Consider the following 23,137-nt stretch of genomic DNA (forward strand, 5'->3'; position numbering starts at 1 on the left):
CTCTAAAATTATTTTTATGCAATGTAAATATTTAAATGTTATGATTTGAAAACTCAATTTATTCAATTGTTTTTGGCTGAAAGACAAACAAAAATGCAGTAATATATGTGGAAAAAGAAATAAAAAGCAAACAGAACAACATGGCAGTCTGTGATGGAGTGTGTCTTGGAGTGTTTAGCGTTCGTCCTCTGTGGAGTTGACCTTCTGGAGCAGCTCGGTGCTCCACAGTCCAGCGGGATGTCTGTTTCGCCACACATTAACATTCTCTGTATGGGATCGTTCTCTGGCCCGCTGCACTACCATCACACAGATTCGAAAGAGCAAAGGGGCTTTTTGTTTCCAAAGTCTCAGCAGGGTAGAGACGAAGAGCGAGTCCCCTGTTGCCTCCTGTTCTGTTTGATAGAGACTTATAAGCTGTCAGATATCAGCTTCAACACATTCTGATAGGAAGATATAAAGCTGCCCTTATTTCCAACCAACCCTTCCTTTTAAGCTTTTAGAGTAATGTGAAGAAAATGATAGAGTGAAAGAAACACTCCTGGGCCCAAAATAATAATATAACAATATTAGCTGTGAAAAGCTTGTCAACCTTATCATGATTTCAAAAGCTAAGTAACAGTGTAACTGTGTTAAAATAGTTAACTCCTAAGTAATAGCTATTGAAAAAATTATTGAATTATACTGAAGCTATTTTGACAAACTAAGGAAATCAACAATTACTTTTTCATTTGTAGGTTGCTTACATATAATTGGAAGAAACAGACACAATTACTTATTAATTTGGGTTTATTTTGATTTCTGGAAAAATAGATTGACTGGAAAAACTGATATTTCTAAAAATAGACAATGTTAATAGTCACACAGTGATCAATAAGGCATTGACTTGCAGTATTTGCTTGTTAGTCACATTCTTCAGATTAATTTAACAGAAAACACTAATCTACTGAACCCCTCATGATCACCCCTCATAAATTAAGCAGCTAGCTAATCAGTAGCAATAATCACGTAGGCACTGGTGAAAGGGTGTTTATTATATGAAAAGCAAAATGTTTTATATAAAACAATACATCTTAAAAATATCTCAGCTTTTATGCCATGCTACTGACAATGTTGTTTAATTTGTCACTTACTACTAACTATTCCCCAAAACAGAATGATAACCCATACCCTATATGGGCACTCCAATTAGAATAACACGCCCACTCCACTTCATCTTTGGCAAACTGGGTCTTCATGTATCTTGTTTTGGTTATAGAGGCATTGTCATGTTGAGCCCCTTAGTTTCAGTCAGAAAAATGTATAATACAAAATTCAAAGAATCCTATTCATTTGTCGATTTCCACATTTTTAGTATTATTCTGTGGAAGGGATGTTATGGTCAGGTGTCCATAAGGATTTGGCCATATAGTGTATTTTTTACTGGAGCCTTACAAGGTTTTTGGAAATAGTTTTTGTTCAAGAATTAGGAATAGTAAAGTCTAAATACATACCTATATATATATATATATATATATATATATATATATATATATATATATATATATATATATATATATATATATATATATATATATAGGCTTTTTTTTTTATTCTCCCATGCCATGAGGTGCATTGGGCAGCAAGGGCCTTATAGCTTACTTGCTGTTTTCATAGCAGTTTTGTTACAGGGCCAGGTTGCTACTGTAGCCCAACACCCACCCTCCTCCTTTTGCAGCTGGGCTCGGGACTATCCATGGTGGAGAACTTTTACCCCATTCCTACAACTGAGCACCCATGGGGGTAAAGGGCCTTGCTCAAAGGCCCAGGAATGGCAGCCTGATCCAAAGTCCAATGCAGAATCTTATTTCACTTCATTTGACAGTGATTTTTAGACTTGAATATATTTGCATGTTATGACTAACCTAATATGTCATTTAAGACTACCTTCCCCACACTGATTGTGCAATGTCCTGGACATAAAAGGTTTTTCTGTGGGGAATCTTCACTGACAGAGTAATTTTTGCCCAAGATTGCGTTTAATCAATGCCCAGAAACCTTGTCCTTGAAGGCTTCAGATGGATTAAATTGTACTCTGTAAGACGTGGCTCCAGTGCAGCACCTCAAGCCAGAGCTGAAATGGCAACGCTTCCTCCGATGCAAACAAGAGAATCGAAAAAAAAAAAAAAAAAATCATTCAGTCTAAGAGAAAATGATGGCAACCCGGCTAAGCACAGTGGGAAAGCAATGAAACAAAAGCAGCACGTTTACTTTCTCCCACCAACCCGCGTTGATAATCCACTCACGCAGCAGTGCTTGGTCTCGGTTAAGGGACCATCTGCCATTTTTCACCTTGTCTGACTCCACTGGTAATTGCATGCTGTTTATTTCTGTCCCTACACTGCTGCCACTGCAGCTCTTCCCTATCTCCTGGGTATGAATGGTCCTGCATGATGATTATGATGATGAAGAAGGTGATTATAATGAGAGCAATGATGATGATGATGATGATGGTGCATTCCCTTATGCTTAAACCTGATAAACATGATTGCACATTGGCTCCCTCAGATGACTAGGCTAAACTCTTGCCTTTAACCATTGCTGACTTTAATGGAGAATGGTGTGATAATCCACAGGAGTCTAAATTCCATCTTTGCACCAGCTACTCTTTGTGATTTCTGTTATAAAATTTAAAAGAGCATAAAGAGTATTTGTTATAAAACAAAAGCGTACAGAAAGACCCTGTCTTAATGGTATCCTCTGCAGTTTTTAGACTGTGTCATTAAAAGTAATACTATGCCCTTGGTTAAAGTGATATGCAGAGTTGAAAAGTGCAAGGTCCAAATCATGTGAAACTGAGACATGACAAACTCCACCAATCTCCACTCCATAACTCCTGCATAACTTCTAAAACAATTCCAATTACTTTGGGATGCTGTTTTTTTGTGAGCAGATTGTTGTCCTATTCATGTCTGATACAGGATTCTAGCTGCTCAACAATCATGGGTCTTCTTTTTGATATTTTATTTTATTTCATAATGCTCCAAATGCTTTCAGGTGGTAAAAGGTCTGACCAGCCAGGTCAATTCAGCACCCCATTTTTCTACTATGATGCCATGGTGTTGTAGAAGATGCAGTATGTGGTTAAGCATTGTCGTGTATGCCTAGCTTTTCCTGAAAAAGACATTTTCTAGATGGTTTCCTCAAAATCTGTATATACCTTTCAGAATTGATGGATGCAACCCTTTACCATCAGAGATGCAGGCTTTTGAACTGAGCGCTAATAACAAGACTCCTCTTCAGTCTAGAGGACATGGTTTGCAAAAAAAAAATCACATTTCGATTTGTCTTACTACAGAACAGTTTTCCACTTTGCTGCCTATGAACCTGTCACCGGTTTACCACTGTTTCTTCCTAGGACCATTTTTGATAGAGACTGGGAACACCCCACAAGAGTTGTAGTTTCGAATTATGCTTTGACCTAGTCATCTAGCCATCACAATTTGGCCCTTGTCAAATTCATTTAAATCCTTATGCTTGCCCATTTTTCCTGCTTTTAACACATCAACTTTGAGGACAAAATGTTCACTTGCTGCCTAATATATCCCACCCACTAACAGATGCCATGATGAAGAGATAATCAGTGTTATTCACTCACCAGTCATAACGTTATAATGTCATAATGTCATGCCTGGTCTGTGTATGGCATATTTTTGCATTATAAGAGCTTTAACTTGCATTTGAGGATGACAGAGCAAATGTTTACAGACCATATATTGTTACTGCTACATTGTGAAGAAAAATATAGGTTTATAAGGTTTGCAAATCACTGCATTTACTTTTTATATACATTTTACACAGTTTTCCGATTTTTAAAAGGAAATTTGGGTATTATCACATTCTCAGGTGTTGCCTGTTAAATTTAGTTGCCTGTTTAGGTTTCACCCAAATCCACAGTAAGATTTAAACAGATAAAAACTATGTCACAATGAAATAAAAATGTTTCTCCCAGTAGCACAAACTGCAAGAACAGCTTCTTAATCATTCTACCTCCAAAACCCCCCAAAACCCATGGCTAATAACATGTGCCCTATTTCACTTTTGCGTTTATAAGGACAAAAGTAATAAAATCCTGGCAGCTTCCCAACAAATCGTAAAGAATATACACTGCTACATTTGTTGTGGCATGAAACTTAATTTTTTTTACAATTTGTCGTATATCTATTGGCATCGTAAGATCGAAAAAAAACTATTGTAACTTTGGGACCACCTGTAGGGCAAAAGTTTAAAATTATAATTTTATATCATAAGTAATATATAGCTTATAGCTCATTTTTCTAAATTACTTATTAAAGAATCATACGTATTTAGTGTTAGCATGGTTACTGATACTTAATATAACTTTGTATGATGTGTGTGAAGAGGGTCTCTAAGGGTCAGTCTGGCCACGTTCATCTGTCATGGCTGAAACTGTTACCTGCCATACCATTTTCATAGCAGAATTATGACATACTGGGAACTTTAATTTGTCCAATGGAACAAAGAACAGAGAGAAATTGTTTTTAATACACAGGTAAGAAATCACATGATCCTATATAACTGTGTGGAAATATACTATATGGATAAACGTATCTTGTCAGTACCTGACCTTTCCTGCCATATGTCGTTCGTCTCTAAACTGACCACAAAGCTGGAGCCATACAATTTTATTGGATGTTTTTGTTTCTTGACCCCTTTGAATAATCTTATTTGTCTTGCTGAATATATCAGCAAGACTGCTCAGTTAAATTTGTTTTCACACAAAAACACAACCAGATCAGGTCTCTTGTTTGCAAGGAAATGGCACACATTGTTAAGGCCCCAGTCTATATTTGGGGACAATAATAGAAATGTGTGGAGGTAAAATTTGGAGTACATAAAGGCTGCTGGCAATACTGTCACATTTATGATATACAGTATATTTATATCTAAAAAAAACCACATAGACTCACCAGTATATTTCGTCAGGCCAGCCAAAGCCAAAATAGCAAACAAACATTCAAACTACTGTACAGACAGAGAGGCTACCTTACCTTACACTTTTATAGGTCCTTTCTTTCTGAAGCTGTCAGACTGTACAACTCCACATATAACTTCTCCAACTGAGAAGGAACATCAAGTTTTCTGAGATCCTTCTTGGTGGATAAACATCATACTTTAAGAATTTAAACTATGCTCTGTACAGTGTTGCACTATGACATTTTTGCACAGTGTTACAATCTGCATTCGAGTGTTAGATTTTTCTGTAACACTTTATAATAATGCTACCTAATTCATCATCTCATTTATTAATAGTGAGTTTATCATGATCTAATAATCAATTTACCTGTTAGCCTTCGGCACAGATTTTGGGACTACCAGCTGAAAATGCCCTAAATAAATGTTTAAATGTTAACAGTTCCTGATAATAATGTGCCACACACACAATTTAAAAAGAAGACACGTTCAGCTTTAATGTCAATTATTTAGAGTTAACATTGCTAAACAAAATATTAAGTTATAGATGATGAAGTGCCATGAATATACATTTCCTGCACTAAACATTTTGTTATTTCATAAATAAATACATGAAATTAGTCCTGGAGCAATCCAGAAAAGGGGCTGAAAGTCACATGTCTCAGGAGTTTATATTTCAAATTTTATGAAGATTTTCACGACAAATGAGATTCCTACAAACATTTATCTGAGACTATGTCTGATCCTTTTCTCCCTCCCCCTGTTTGAAAGCCACCTGCTAAACTTGGGTGGCCATTCAAACTCTTCATACAGTCTGCATATAAATGAATGGCTGACCGTTAAAGGTTTTGTTATACATGTTTGGCTAAAGTAAAATGTCGGTTGGACCAGATGACATACCGGTAGAAGCATGGAGATGTTTAGGTGAGATGGCAGTGGAGTTTTTAACAAGATTGTTTAACAGGATTTTGGAAGGTGAGAGGATGCCTGAGGAATGGAGAAGGAGTGTGCTGGTCCTATCTTTAAGAACAAGGAAGATATGCAGACCTGCAGTAACTACAGGGTAATAAAGTTGATCAGTCACACCATAAAGTTATGGGAAAGAGTAGTGGAAGCCAGGCTGAGAGAAGAGGTGACCATCTGTGAGCAACGGTATGGTTTTATACTGAGGAAGAGCACCACAGATGCAGTATTTGTTTTGAGAATGTTGATGGAGAAGTATAGAGAAGGTCAGAAGGAGTTGCATTGTGTGTTTGTGGATTTAGAGAAAGAGGAGTTGTGGTATTGTATGAGGAAGTCAGGTGTGTCAGAGAAGTATGTGAGGGTGGTGCAGGACATGTATGAGGACAGTGTGACTGCAGTGAAGTGTGCAGTGAAAACGACAGACTGGTTCAAGGTGGAGGTTGGACTGCATCAAGGATCGGCTCTGAGCCCTTTCCTGTTTGCAGTGGTGATGGACAGGTTGACAGACAAGGTCAGACAGGAGTCTCCATGGACTATAATGTTTGCAGATGATATTGTGATTTGTGGTAAGAGTAGGGAGCAGGTTGAGAAGAGCCTATAGGGGTGGAGGTATGCGCTGGAAAGAAGAGGAATGAAAGTCAGTAGGAGTAAGACAAAGTACATGTGTGTGAACGAGAGGGGGGGGCAGTGGAGTGGTGCGGTTGCAGGGAGAAGAGGTGAAGAAGGTGGAGAAGTTCAGGTACCTAGGGGTCAACAGTGCAAAGTAATAAAGAGTGTGTTAAAGTGAAGAAAAGAGTGCAGGCAGGGTGGAGTGGAAGGAGGAGAGTGACAGGAGTGATTTGTGATAGAAGGGTATTTGCGAGAGTAAAAGGGAACGTTTATAAGACTGTGGTGAGACCTGCGATGTTGTATGGTTTAGAGACAGTAGCATTGACTAAAAGACAGGAGGTGGAGCTGGAGGTAGCAGAGATGAAGATGTTGAGGTTTTCGTTGGGAGTGACGAGGATGGACAGGATTAGAAATGAATTTATTAGAGCGACAGCGCATGTAGGATGTTTTGGAGACAAGATAAGGAAGGCAAGATTAAGATGTTTTGGACATGTTTGAAGGAGGGACATGGGGTATATCGGTAGGAGAATGCTGAGGATGGAGCCACCAGGAAGGAGGAAAAGAGGAAGACCAAGGAGGTGGTTTATGGATGTGGGGAAGGAAGACATGCAGGTAGTTGGGTAGATGCAGATGTAGAGGGGTATGGAGACGGATGATCCGCTGTGGCGACCCCTAATGGGAGAAGCCGAATGAAGAAGAAGAATACATGTTTGGCTAATTATATTAATTTGGCATTTATATTAATGACTAGGTAGCCAGACAAGCTATCGTTTTACAGTTATGACCATTCATATTGATGTGCGGCCATTCCAATCCCAACAACACACACACACACACACACACACACACACACACACACACACACACACACACACTTACTTTTCAAGCATTTCTATTATAAAAACAAACGGGCAATAAAACATATAACATGGTATAAAACTGTAAAGGGAGAAATATTGTAACTTACAGATGTAAAATAGCATCTCCATGCAGATCTCCAACTCTCTGTTATTACTCCGACCCCAAGAATATTTTCCACATCGCTGCTTTGTGCAAATCTCCAATAAAACAACTTTTTTGACTGTCCATTTTTTTCTTCGTTTTCTTTTTTTTTTGTAAAAAAAAGGCCAGTTAGCACGCACTATGAACAGCTGTTTGTGCCGAACTGAGAGCTGCATCACTTCCTGGTTTGTCACACCACGTTCTGCTTCGGCCAGTAAAGTTTGTAAAGAGTAATAAAACTATGACTTACACACGTAGGGAATAAAATCCTCCCATATATCGTTAGAATCCTGCACTTGTTGGCTACATTTTTCATTAATCATTTTGTTTCCATAATGCTACTGGCTGTAAATAAAAGGTTTGAAATTTGAGGTGGTGCAGAAAAGACACCTGCCTATAGTGCAGACTGAAGCCCGAGATTCTGCCTTTTTTACTGTTTTTTTTTGTGTGTGTGGTCATTTGTTTTGTAACACTATATTCTACCAGCAATAGTTGTTTTTTTACCAGCAAGATGTCGTTTTTTTATATGAAAGTTATTCATAAATATATACAGACAAACACCATCCGAAGTTCTGTGATGTTAACAAAGGAATAACCATCTAAATTACAACACTATTGTTTGGTTGGAGCAAAAATGCTTTACGGCATGTTGGTTAGTGGAGCCTTATATTTCCAAATAAACCGGTATTAGCAGCAGTGGATCTGTTTGTGATTTGTTATTACAATAATCATGCAAGTAGTGCATTTTTTATGCATGTTGTTGTTGTGTACTGCTTACACAAATTTCATTGAAAAACAGTGATCTGAAATCGCTGCTTGAGGTTTAGACCTTTAGAATGATGTATAGTTAGTCATGGTTACTCTTCTCCCTTTTTATTTAATCTATTGCTAAACATTAACACCTGAGAACAATGGAATATCATCGCATGGGCGCGGCGCTGTCAACTAAGGGGTTTTAACTAATGTACTAACTAATAATGCACTAACCATAACTAAGGTGAGAGTAATGATGATATGTTTTAAAAGCCACCTTAACTACATGGTAACATGTTTGTTAATTAATGCATAAGTAGACACACCAAGATCTAATTTCTAGATTCTAAGTCATATTAATAGACTGTAAAACCAAATTTTTTTTTTTTTTCATAACTATACTTTAAAGGGTCAATAATCATTCAATGAATTACTTTATTTCTAGAAGACACAGAGAGCGACAAGGTACAGTAAGTCTTTTTTAACATCCTTACTTTAACATGAATCTTTCTGTAAGTTTAAAATAATTATTATTCGGTCAATTGATAATTGTTTTAGGTTACAATGCTTATTTACTCATATGATTAACTGAAATTAGCTCAAAAGTATTTGAAAAGTAAATAGTTGTCATCTTCATCATTTAGCTTTTGAGTCAAGTCAAAAGCTAAATAAGTCAAGTTATTGTCAATCCAGCCATACACATTACAGTACACAGAAAAACAAAACAACGTTCACTCAGGACCAAGGTGCTACATAAAAAAACCTTAATGAACAAACGATAACACAAAACTAGGACACTATATGAGGTGATGTGATTATTTTTCACAATGAAAGGAAAATCGAAAAGGAAAATGGAATTGAGAATTTATTGCAAAGTGGTGCCCTAATGGTACAATCAAATGCCACCATTAACCCCTAGCATGTTACTGACACTGAAAGGAAAAATAGGCATACCCTCCAGGTAGAACAAAAAGACAGGAGAAACAGTAACAATCATGATTTTGCCAACAAACTGCTTTGGTAAGCAGATCATTAAATCTTAGCCACTGTGTAAAACAATATTCAAAAGCCATTAATTTTTAACATATCTTAGGGAAGGTTGCAGAACATCATGGGAACTTTGAGAAGCACCTATCAGGTCGGCGTGGTAACATAAGTGTGTGGTAGCCTTCAATGTTGATGAGTATACCTGCATTATGATGAAGATCTGTGCACAATATGAGAGAGATAGAGAGGTAGGGAATAATTCTCCTGAAGCAATATATAATGAAGAGCCTCAGTTAAGTGCAACCTTTACCAATGCTGGCCTTGGGGGCATAACATTTACAGGATTCAACGATCAACTCACACAGCACATTAAGGCACAGACTGATGTTAGAGTTGCAACATGCCATGAGATTCAAATCAGAACGTGATAAAGCACAGAACATCTCTCAAAAACAAGCTGTGCACCTTCACCACCTTCTAACAAAAAGCCAGGTAAGGGAAAACCAAATGCTACATATTTAAGAGTTTACATATATAACCATTTAATAATAGTCATAAATATACTGTGCTGCTATACCTTTGTGTCAAATGTAGTTTGAAACCATCTCAAAGTATCAAAGCACAGCAACTTATCAAACATCCATTCAGAATCTTTTCACCCTTGTTTTTCTAGTTCTATTAAAATTCAAGATTCCCCAAGAGAGCAAAATGTTTCTTTAAAAGTCAACTCATTGTCAGGTATTTTTTTTACTAAAAGCTTTGACAACATTGTACACTGTGAAGAAAGACTTCAGCAGATCTTAAAAATGAGATGACTTGTTTACTTTTCTTTCTAAAACTTTTGAATGACTGGAATTAAAAACAGCATTCATGCGGTGCAGCATAGTAGAGCTCTCAAACGAGCCCAAGCTGAGGATTAGCGTTAGTTAGGATTTGGTAAAAGATCATTAACAAAGTCATACTATGCCATATGATTCATCAGGTAAACTCTACATCTGACTTTTAGATAATTAGGTACATAAATAAGCAAATAATCACAATAGAGAGTATAATAGATCATTGATGATTTGGTAGATTGGTAGATTTTTAACTAAAAGCAGCAATCAGTAGGCTTCAACCACAATCAACCAGTCCTGCAGTTTTCACATAAACAATTAAAGTCAAAAGTATACAGTGATGTTGATTGGCAACTGTCTTGAATGACAGCTACTGAAATCAATGCTGATGCTTTTCCTCTTTCGCTTTGTGTTAACACACACCTAAATGCTCCAGACCAAATGACTAAAACCTTGAGGCTTTTACAGAGGTGCTTCACAACTGCTGAAGATCAGTTAATCAAGGGCATTTAATTAGCAGCACCTGGCTTTTACATAGCCTCTTATACCCTACAGTAAGAACGTACTTAGCTTCTTACACAATGTTTCCTCATTTAAGCTTTTATATATATATATATATATATATATATATATATATATATATATATATATATATATATATATATATATATATAAAAGAATTAATGACACAGTGTCCTGCATTGTTATTCGTCTGAGGTTGTATAACCCAATTTTAGGACCTAAAAAATATTTTTTTTATGTCCTAATATATAAACCCATAGAATTCAAAGAGTGTTATTACCTTTTTAGATAACTGTATGTAGAGTAAATATGTAGATGTTTAGGACAGGTCATGTTTACTTTGCTTCTTTAGCAAGTAAAAAGCCATCAGTGATACCAGTGCTGTTTAGCACAAGTGTTTAACCTAAGAGATAATCTCAGCATCTGGATGAGATCTGCCTCAAAAGTGTTTATTGTTGATAGCTGATTTGTATTGAAGAAGAGGACATCAGATTGATTACCAGTGATTCAATTTGATTATTAATTTGATTATCTACACCAAAAAAATGTAACTTAATAAACAATGATGACAGCAGTTTCTAATAAATAAAACTAAAATAGAAAAAAATAAAAATAAATTGTTACCTTTTTCTTTACTTTAAAATAAAAAATTATGCAATTAATAAAAAAAATATTAAAGCATTAAACATGTAAGTAAGTAAACAACATAGCATGCACTTGATTTCCATGTAAATAAATTACTGCAGAATTACAGTAAAACTTGTGATTTACCTATATCTCATGTTTACCATAATTTGTAGTGTCTTTATATTGTATTCTCTATTACATTTCCTCACCATTATAATACTTTAAACTGCATTTTGATATAAGTTTGTAATCTAGCAAACCAGTTGATTTATTCATTGATAGAGACTCAAAGTGGCGTAAAATATGAATGATATTAAATTAAATACACACAAAAACTAGATTCAGAAAATGATTTTATGTATTTAAATACATTATTTATTTAATAATCTTACAACACAATCACAACAAAAACATGAATGTGTTGTCTAAACAAACTGACAAAACTGAACAAAATTTGAGAGATGCCAATAAATTCCTTTTTTAAAAGCTAAAAAAAAAATCTACAAAAAAAACCAAAATACTTTATGTATTTGTGGCAGCACAGATACTACTGTAGAGGGCATTGGTGTGGTTGTGTGGAATCTTGCTTGCATGAATTAAGCCCTACCTAAAGTCCATAAGATTGGAGAAGAACTGATATATTTTTGTTGACAGTTCTACCTGTCTTCTTTAAGATTTTGAGCCCCATTTTGCACAAAAAAAATATATTACACTTGTTGGATGTAATCACATGCATTTTGGACGTTGGTCTCATACAATTAGTTTGAGCTCACAGTATCTTACACATTTACATACTGTTATTTGGTGTTAATCAGACTTCAATAAAGTGTAAATTATGTAAAATAAATCTCCCAAGATAAATAAATTAGTTCCAGTGGTGGGCCGTCAGGGAAGGCCTTCTCTGCTGGCCTAAACACTATCAGAAGCACCTGACCTGCATTTACAACCTAAATTCTAATATTTGTTCCATGAAATTGTATTAGTTTATTCCCCGCAGTCTATTCTCTTCATTTCGTAGCGTTCCCTGCTTCCAGTACGTGTATGCGGATGTTAGATTTTTTTGTCCAATCAGATTTCAGCCTCTATCTGCTTTCATGTCAATCTAATCTGCCCAGGGCCTTCAAAGTCAGTACTGCTGGCTTTTTTACCTTAGAGAATATTAGCATTGGATCTGTTTCTTCACCAAATCAGATTTCAAATTCGCCTCACAGGGCCAGCTAGCTGGCCTAGAATAGTGTCAGCATTTTTGCGTTCTCTGATTGGTTGGTCAGGGGGACACTGTTGCAGCCAAGTTCGACTGGCAAAACACGACTGTAGCGATCTGCACACATTAATACATTTGACTTAGACTTTTTAATCCCCAAAAAGGCTGACGGAGGAAGATTAATTGATTTGGACTCGGAAATACTTAAAAATAAATTTTCAAGAAAAGCTAGACATTGTGAGGAGAGGTCGGCTAGAGCTATCTAGCTTGTCTCAGCTAAGGAAAGGGTTTGTTTGCCACTTCCAGACCAGTGCCTACGAGTCGTCCCACGGGCTTACAGCCTCTGAGGAGCGGTGCAAATAATGAGTATGCATCTCTGGTGAGTATGATGTATTTTATTTTAATCTATATGTATGTTCTTGTCATGTTATTAGGCAAATATTGATTCTAAACTGCTCCAGATGATGTAGGTGGCACAGTTGCAATTGTAGTGTAGAGGTTTGGAGCTTGCTTTAGTAAAATGGTACTCACCACCCCTATAGGCGAAATGCCTCTCTCTCTGTAATGCCATTCGTTGTTATACGCTGTTTTTGTATAGTATTGGTGCTTTCTATAATTGCGACGTGATTGTGGTGGTATTAAGAGATAGATTAAGTCGGGTAAGTCCTCACTGAAGGCCCAGGTACCAAATGCACGGCCCGCCACTGATCAGGTTATTTCTTTATTTTTATACGTGTTTGTTTTATGTTATATTTAGTCTTATCATGTTACAATTATTTTTGTTCATTTTTAATGGTTTATAATTTATATTGTTATTGAATATATACAATTTTATTTTCAATAAAGGTAACAGCTTTCATTAAGTTATCCATCTGTCCATTAAGTTATCTGTGAATAATTTCCCTAAGTGCACTGTAACGTAGAATAGAGAGATTGGGGCATAAAGGATTGTGCTTATCAAAGCATATCATAAATGATGTCTCTTTACCAGGCCAATTGGCCACATAATGGCTTAATAAGACTTATATGTAAAAAATAAGACAATAAAGTATATTTTACAATTAGATAATTGACTTGTCATTGACTTGTCAAGGCCATAAAAAATATAAGTTGCACCTCACAATTCTCCATACACCTTAATCAGCAGGTCCTAATAAAGAAACGAAGACAGCAGTACTTATTATTGTACATTTTAAAATAGCTTGGTCCTGTCAGACTTAAACATGAATATATAGAATGTGTGTAGAATGTGTAGAAGAAACATGTAGTTAAGGTGGCTGTTATTAACACATGAATCATGACTCCAGCCGTAGTGAAGTTTTGTCCATTTTTAGTTCCATTATTAGACTTTTACAAAAAAAAAGTTCTTGACAGTCAAAACCATTTTCATAATGTGCATTTCTTGGGTCTTCTGCATTTTATGTTAAAAACTGGCCTGAATTTGTAGTTTAGTCTGTAAATATCTGCTCTTGGATGGCACATTGTGGATCATGCTTCCATATTTCTTTGCTCTTGGAAAATAAAAATAATCCGTAGATAAGGTAACAATTTCATACTAAAGGCTTTCTGGATTTTTGTTTTTATAAACAAATTGCAAAAGTGATTTTTATTGCACTTAATGGCAAAAATCCAGAAGACAGGAATGAACTGCAAACCTCTGAGTTTAATCATCTGAATGGGGCATCCAGAATATCAACATAAACATGTGTGTAACCTGACTCTGTATATAAGGAACTTTAGATAACTTTTGAACTCAAGTTCCCGACTCTGAATATAGACTCAAACTGGGTGTGTTTGTTTTGGAGTACATTCGCACACAAGCACTTCACTACACCTCTAAAATAAGGTTTGCTGTGGAAGTGTATGAGAATGTGGGTGTACACTCAATCCCTCAGGCTGTATTCCTTTTCTCTTTAACACACCATGCATGATCAGTTGCCCTGCATTGTGAATACTCTGGGTTTATTTGAAGACATTCTGACTCACCCTGAAGGTCTTTTACTTCCTCGAAAACATAAAATGCTCATATTATGACTACTACTTCATGTGTCATCATAAAAAAACACTTAACAGCTCATTTAAAAATCATGGCGAGTGAAGTGACACCACATTTACACATAGTATGTAGGTTTACACTAAATATGAGGATAGAATATTGTAAATACAACACAACAGTGACACCAGTGAACAAATAAACTTAAAAAGCCCCATTACATTAAAGTCCTCTGTTATATGGTCCTAAATTTTACAGGGTCCTATGTACCCAGAACCCACTTCCACTTGCATTTAGAAGTATTTACTGTAACTACTACTTCAACAGTAAAAGACCTGGGAATTATTTTAGACAGAAAAGAAGAAAACAAAACCTCTGCAAACATCCCAAACTATCTAGAGATGTATTAGCGCCATTTGCATCCCACTTCATGTAGAGTTTGGCATTGGACCTCTTCGAATTTTTAAAGGTTCTGGCATGAAGGATTTGGTGTTGGATCTATGATGATCTCAAATGTTAAGCTATTTTATTAGTTGCTCAGTAGCTCCTGGTTCCACAATGTCAGCTGACTGTATAAGACTGTAGAAAGGACATTACTCATAATCTCACACTCCGGTACTCTCACACTCCGGTACTCATGGTAGTTCTCACTCTCCAATATTTCTTAAGTTCTGTAAAGCTGCTTTGAGACAATGTCCATTGTGAAAAGTGCTATAGAAATGAACTTGAACTTGAACTTGAAGTTCCCTATTGCAGAGGTGGGAAGTAATCAAGTACAAATACTCTGTTACTGTACTTAAGTAGATGTTTTTTGGTATCAATACTTTACTTCACTATTTATTTTTGGACAACTTTTTACTTTCACTCATTATTTTTTACACAAACATCTGTACTTTCTACTCCCTACATTTTGAAACCAGGCTCGTTATTATAGTTTTAATCTATTTGGTGACATGATCAATATTTCTTGTCATTGCGTGCCTTTTTTAACCTACCACTGGTGTATTATTTACTGGCTATCACGCACCACAGACATACTGTAGGCTAGCCTACAAAGCTACCCACAAGCAAGGCAGAAGGCAACAAGAAATATGGGGCTAACGTGAATGAGACAGAGGGAGTCAGCGATGTAGACATCGCTGAGAACAGAGACATTCCTGATCTCCTGATCATCATCATCCTTTCTATTATGTGGTGTGTCAATATCAATGGCTGGCTATTTTTGGAACCACGTGTGCTGTAAATAAACCAATAAAATCACCTCTTAATTGTTATCAAACCTGCAGTTCCATATGCGTTATTGGTAGAAAGAGATTAACAGAAAGATGCACCAGAATTAAAATATTAGCTATTAATGAATGAATTTTGATGAATTTGTGAATATACATTTACATTTTAAGAGTGTTATTTACTGTTAAATGTTTCAACCACTCTTACCCACACCCGTCTCTCCCACATCACTCTTCTCAGCCAAACTCTCCCATTTGCTCATTACCTCATTACTTGTGATGATGTGACTAGCTATGTGCAGGCTGTCTACAATGTAATAGTAGTGCAAAATAAAAATAAAAAACAGTTAGTGTTGGTACTTAACACGCTAAAAAAGTACAAGTATGCAATTTAAAACAAATATTTAGATCAAAATCTTGTTTTTATTCCTGAACTGCTCAAATGCTGCACATCTCAAATGTGAAAATAACATGTACTCTGTCAATTTATATGTGGATTAGCTGAATGTGACATTTCACAATATTGGATTGTGCCAGAGTCTTTAAGCCCTATCTACTCTAGAGTCCTTAAACTCTAACCCATAACTGTTCCAAGGTTGTTAAATTCTAATCCTTAAGTGCTTAATTGGTAGGTCTTTAACCCCTAGCTGCTATTGGACCTTAAGACTTAACCCCTAAATTAGTCTCAGAGGTCAAAGACACAGAACACATTGGGATTAGCAACACAATTGGCAAAGAAACATTCTATTCCATAATCTGATCAGGAATAAATCTCTATTCTTAATGTAGCAATTTTAAATTATTCTGTTTAATCTCTCTTTAATAGCTTGTTATGGAGGTTGTGAAACTGATTTCTAGCATTAGGATTTTAATGAAAATGCAAATCCTCTTTGGTCTTGTGTACTCTAAAGAGAAGAAGCGGGGTCGTGGCCGATGCCTGTCTCATGAGTGTTTATCTGTCCACATGCTGACAGCACGAGCAGCTCTGAGGAGTGACACGGCAGCAAATAAGTGTTTTCATACGAAAGCGTGCACAAAGAGCGAACCGACAGTCTGACAGGGGCAGAGTAATGGAGCTGCCACACGTTCTCCCCATGTTCTCTCAACACCTAATGAGCTCCTCGACACTACAGCAAGAACACAATATCACATGCTTCTGATTGCATTCAGTGGATCCTGCTTTTTTTTCTCTCTCTCTGAGCTCATCTCTGTCACAGGAACGCTTTAATGTGATTCACTGGCCAGAACTGGAGGTGCAGTGACACAGATAATTTTGTCTTTTTATACGCTCCATTAAATGGCAAGACATCATTTCCTGCCACCGGTCGCAGCCAGGAGATTTAGCAATTTATGTCATCCTGAGAATGGAAAAAAATAATACTGTTACACAGGAAACAGTTCTGCACATTCAATGGATGATTTACAGCTGTCACAAAAAGACCCCGTTTTCTTTTATGTTTACCCTCATAGTACGCTATACACTATAAATGATCCATTATCATATAAGTATCTGTTATTAGAGTATAAAACAATGTAAAACCATATAATTACATATTTTATTGAGCAATAATTTGTGATAATTTTTGGAAATGCTACTCTTATGGTTCTTGTTTGATTATTTTTTAGTATTTTTACATGCTAACAAGCAGATATTGTTATTGCCCCAGCAAACATGATAGCCTAACACAACAAATAATTCACATAGTAAATGTTCACTTGGTCTCTATGTTCCTGACGGTACCAACCCTTTGTTTAGTTTTTTGTTTACATCTTAGCCTTGCCTGCTTAAGTCTGTTCATTTCTGTCCTTGAAGTTTATCAGTTTGGAATTTTGTTTACTATTGTGTTATTAAAAGCTGTTGTCCCTGCAAATGCATCCATATCTTACATCACAGATACCAAGCTCAATATCATAAGAGCAGCAATTCAAAACTTAATTTTGCATTCAAAAAAACACAACCAACTGGAAGCTGCTAGTCCTTCAGCTACAGACAATTATGCATCGTGCATGAGCATTCTACATGCCTGTGTCCTTTTGAGTTTGTCATGAACATTTTCCTATTATTTTCAGAGTGAGGACTTTTGTGTCTGCACTCTGAACCTATAAAAATGTCCTGCAGAGGGAAATGCTGACTCCTCAGAGACCTGAAACACTAGAAAAATATACTGACAGACAAGCGTAAATGTCATCCACACAATCCGACATAGTGAGAGGGCTCATGTGATTCCCTTTGGACCACCGAAACAGGGAACCAGATACAGAAATACCAAGTGAGATAAAAAGAGAAAACAAAGCCAGTTTTAGAGAAGTCCCCGTGAGGGTGAAAGTTAGCAGTATCAGTACATGGATGTGAAAAAGGCAAAGTCTGCTGGGAACTGAATAAAAGAGCATGTTTAATTTTCTGTTAATGAACTTATATTGTCTCTGTCTTGCCTTTTGATGTGAGTGTGCAGGAAAAAAAACACTGTCTATCTGTTTGCATTGCCAATGGTTTAGATACATACACTCTTTCTCTCTCTCTCTCTCTCTCTCTCTCTCTCTCTCTCTCTCTCTCTCTCTCTCTCTCTCTCTCTCTCTCTCTCTCTCTCTCTCTCTCTCCACTCTCGAGTCCTGATCTTTACAGTCCATCACTCAAGACAGTTTATTTTTAAACTTACCAAATGCCAGAATACTTTATATATCATATTACCAATTACAATCATAGTATATTATGATGAATTTATAAAAGGTCAAATAAAGAGGCAAATATATTCATGTAATTAATCAAAGCAGTGTCAGAAAGATGTAAAATACTTATTTAAAATATATGTATAAAAAATATATATTAGAAGTAAAAAAAATAATTCAAATTTTAATAACATATGTAATATGTAACCCACTGCTTTATTCTACTGATACCACTGCAGTTGCCAAGGATTTTAATTTATAAAGAACAACAAAGCAAATAAAACTGTTTGTGTTCTTCTGACCTTAAAACTCAAAACTGTTTTTAAATGTTGCTGCAACAATATCATTAGCATTAATAAGACTAACAGTTTACCCAACAAATATAGATGTTGTTTGTTTCAGAAGTGATAGCTAAATGCACTCAACAGGAACAGTTCCCTTATATGTTTTTTTCTAATTAATAAGAAAAAAACAATCTCAGTCCATGGCATGACACCATTGTTCACAAACTTCTTTAGAGCTATTGTAATAAATGTGTTTTGAGTTTATCATAAAGTTGAATGCTGTTCAGATGTCGCATTAAACCCCCCAAAACTGCAAAACTGCAGAACAATTCCAGTTGCTTCAAGCTGGTTAAAAAATGCACAAACACTTTTTTCGTGATCAGCAGAGCAAGTGATGGTGTTTGTGTTAATTAGTACATCATCGGTGTCTGTGCGGTAAAACGGATGCCGCCGTTTATCTTGAAAGGTTCCTCTGAAATGTCACATTAACATGAAGTAAAGAGTCGAGAGCAGTTATAGTTAATTAGCTCTCACTCTCTCTCTCTGTCTCTCTGAGGAGAACATGCTCGGCGTCCCAGCACAGGAACCGACCGATATTAACGAGGCTTTAATGTTCAGCGCTGAGACAAGGCCCATCGCTCTTCACCCAGCCTAATCCACCTGCATTATGAATTATCTCTAGCTCTAGACTAATGATCTGAACCATTTTTTTCTGCACAGTTCACAGCGTAGGCCACTTTCTCAGGCCGTGATTTAGCACTACAGCTTCTGGGAAAAGATCATGATTCATGAAGAACACTTTTCTTGTGTACCTGCTTTATATTTTATTTCTTTTGCTACTCACTTGCTCACTCTGGCTAAAAAAAAAAAAATAGAAAAACATGAATGCATATTAGATTTGCCAACTTTTAAGCATTTTATGAAGCAGCCCTACATTTTTAACAGCAGAATATAATAATATGAGTGATCACATATCTTTTTTCTACCTATTAAAAAGTTCATATGTTTGTCAATCTTTGTGCATATGAATGTAAAACAATGGGCAGTAAAAACTTCAATACCCCCCAACCTCCCGTGTCACAATTATTAATGTTTTAATGGTGCTTTTGTCTGATTTTCAGCTAACTGGTTGGAACAAGGTTGCATACATAGCAACAGTTAATGCAATGATCTAGCAAAATTGAAGAATTATGTAAGAGCCAAAGGACAACATTTCCCATCAGCCTCACCATGTCATGTAACATGTTCACACACCTGTTTGATGTTCAATGTTAAATTAGCACCTCACCACTCATGGCACTCTACTTTCTTGTTTGTCTTTCTATTGATGTCAACAGTCACACTTATCTTAAGCCTTTTCATTGTATTCTTCAATGTATTTAGTCTGCACTTGCATCTGTCCTCCACTATAGTATGTAATAACAGTGCCTTTTTATGGGTTTATAAGCAATATAGAATTTCAATCTTTTCTGATGTCATTAAGAAATCCAATAAAATCCAAATACACTTTTGATATTTGTTTTGGTAATCAGATGATGTTAGCTAGCTAACAATTATTAACCAAATTTAATGTTAAAACATCATTATGAGATTACTGTAGAATCTTTACCAATCATCTGCAAGTCAGTTTTTCCCTTCAAATTGACAAAATATCTGTTGTGATGATCTTTCTGATGTTAATCTGATGTTATTCTTTCACTCAATTCTGACACCCAAATATCACATATAGTCAAATATATTTCTTGCTTACAATGTACGTGAATGTTGTTATGTTGTTTCTAACAGTGGCAGCTTGTGCATTTCATGCCAAGGCCTTCAGTGGTGTCCTGCTTGAATGAATCCACTCCTCTTAATACCATCATTATGACGTCACAGCTAAAGAGACTAAGAATATTGTAGAGAAATGCAGTCTGCTGTGAACAGTCTGCTTCACAGACAGGTATTTCATGCAGTAACACTCAATGCCATTACTTAAGCAAGAAACCCAATGAACACAATTCAACAAGTCTCCTTTCCCTGCAGACACAGCTGCACCACCTGCAGACATTATCTCTAGCAGAAGCACTAATATTAACCTCATTAAATGACCTCCTTTTTGTGCATGTATTAGTATTGTTTGTGTATTCCGGTTTTCCTGGGGATTTGAAATGAAGGCAAATTGTTAGTTTGTGTGCAAATTCTACAGAAAAGAAAATGCAAAAGTATAACTGGCTCATGACTGTTTTGGCTGATCTTTCTTGATGATATCAGCTTTTCTTGATGAGTATGTTTCGAAAATGTTTTTGTAAGTATACCTATGACCAAATAAAATTTTCTCCTTTGTCATTGTGGAATAATAAAACAGCTATTATACCCATATACATACAGTAATTCACAAAACTGAGTAAACCCCTTACATTTCAGCAACAATTTTAGTATTTCTTCTCAAGGGACAATACTATAGAAATTAAACTTTTATATCATTTTTTTGTGAATGCACAGATTGTATAGCAGTACAGATTTACTGTCCTCTAAAAATGACTCAACATACATTCAGCTGTTAATATTTAGTGTGAGCACCACTGTTATCCAGCACTGCCTTAATCCTCCTGGGCATGGAATTCACCAGAGCTTGCTGATTGGATCCTCTTCCATTCCTCCTTAATGAAATGACGGAGCTGCTGGATGTAAGATGCAGGGCACTTCTCCACCTTCAGCTTGGCCCCACTATCACCTTCACCTTCAGCAAAGGCGATGTGCTTGGGGTCGTTTTTCTTTTGAAAAACTGCTGTTTGGCCCAGTTTCTGAAAGAGCATCCTGTTCATGTTCAAGCTCCCCAGTACCAGCAGCACTCATGCAGCCTCAAACCAGGATGCTACTCCTCACCAGGGAGTCACCATACATACTGGAGATCATCTGAGCCAAACAAGTTTATCTTAGTCTCATTCATGCTCTTGGACAGGTTGTCTTCAGCAAACTGTGTGTGGACTTTCTTGTGAGCCAGCTTTAGAATAGCCTTCCTTTTGGTACGAAGGCCATGTGAACTGACTTGTTGCAGTGTGCGGCATATGGTCTGAGCACTGATAACCACACGTTCTGCTACTGCAACTTCTAAATCAATGCTGGCAGCACTCTTGCATCTATTTTTTTAGGTTAGCTTCTGCACCTGACGCACAGCATGAGGACTTAATTTCCTTGATCGGACCTTGCGAGGCCTGTTTCTAGTAAAACCCGTCTTGGGAAACCTCTGTATGACCCTGGCCACTGCACTGTAACTCAGTTTCAGGGTGTTACCGAGCTTCTTATAGCTTAGGCATCTTTGAGCAACAATTCGAATTCTCAAAGAGAGTTATTTGCTATTAGGTGCCATGTTCAACATCAAGTGGTCAGTATAAGAGAACTGTCCTCGTACAATTATTTGGTTTTATATTTGAAATTAGATTAGAAAAAGACATTTCAAGCATTTCATTCATATGTTTATTATGTTTGAGATTCAATTATTTAATGAAATTCAGGTTGTTTTATTTATGTGTCTGTGAAGAAAGATGGCAGAGAGTGCATCCTGTCTATTTTATTTATTTTACACAAGCACAGTGTTTTGTTACACTTTGCAGATTTGAATAATGTATTGCTCTTAACTGGATGATCAAAAGAGAGTAATTTAGGTTAGTTTTGGCGTTAAGGAGAATATTTGCGTTAGTCGACTCCAGAGGGTTAATTGTGTGCATTATGGCGGATTTTGGTGCTGATTAGAGACTTGACGCATAAAAAAACAAATGTTTTAAAACCAAATATATTTTGAAAGTTTATTTATTTTTTTTATATCCGAGTAAAGAAAGGATGCCGTGAATAAATTGTGAGTTGCGCTGAAGGTTTTAATTTCGCGTCTTTGTTATTTATTTATTTATTTATTTATTTATTTATATTTTTTTTATAAAAAATCATCAAACAAAAATGCGCACTGCATTAATCAAGCATTATAAAATGAGTGCAGTTAAAAATCTTCATTTGCATTAACACGTTATTAACACATTCATTTTTTACAGCCCTAATTAATATATTAATACAAAACTAATTTCAAATTTGAGAAAAGAGAACATTTGAGAAAAGTTAATAATGATCAGGTGATAAGGAATGTCTCTGTTCTCAGTCATGTTTACATCGCTGACTCCTTCTGCCTTCATTAGCCTCATACTTCTTGCTGCCTTCTGCCTTGCTCATTGTTGGCTTCATAATCTGGCCTACTTGTGGTGCGTGATAACAAGGAAATGATACACCAGTTGTAGATTGAAAAATCTGTGCGATGACAAGAAATAGGTTGATATGCTGAAAACGGTGCGCAATGAGAATAAATTTAAATTAAAGTAACGAGCCTGGTTTGAAAATGTAAGAAGTAGAAAGTACAGATATTTGTGTATAAATGTAATGAGTGAAAGTAAAAAGTTGTCAGAAAAATAAATAGTGAAGTAAAATACTGATACCAGAATAATTTACTGAAGTACAGCAATCAA

Source organism: Silurus meridionalis, chromosome 15 (genome assembly GCF_014805685.1).
Source record: "Silurus meridionalis isolate SWU-2019-XX chromosome 15, ASM1480568v1, whole genome shotgun sequence".
NCBI classification, from domain to species: Eukaryota; Metazoa; Chordata; class Actinopteri; order Siluriformes; family Siluridae; genus Silurus; species Silurus meridionalis.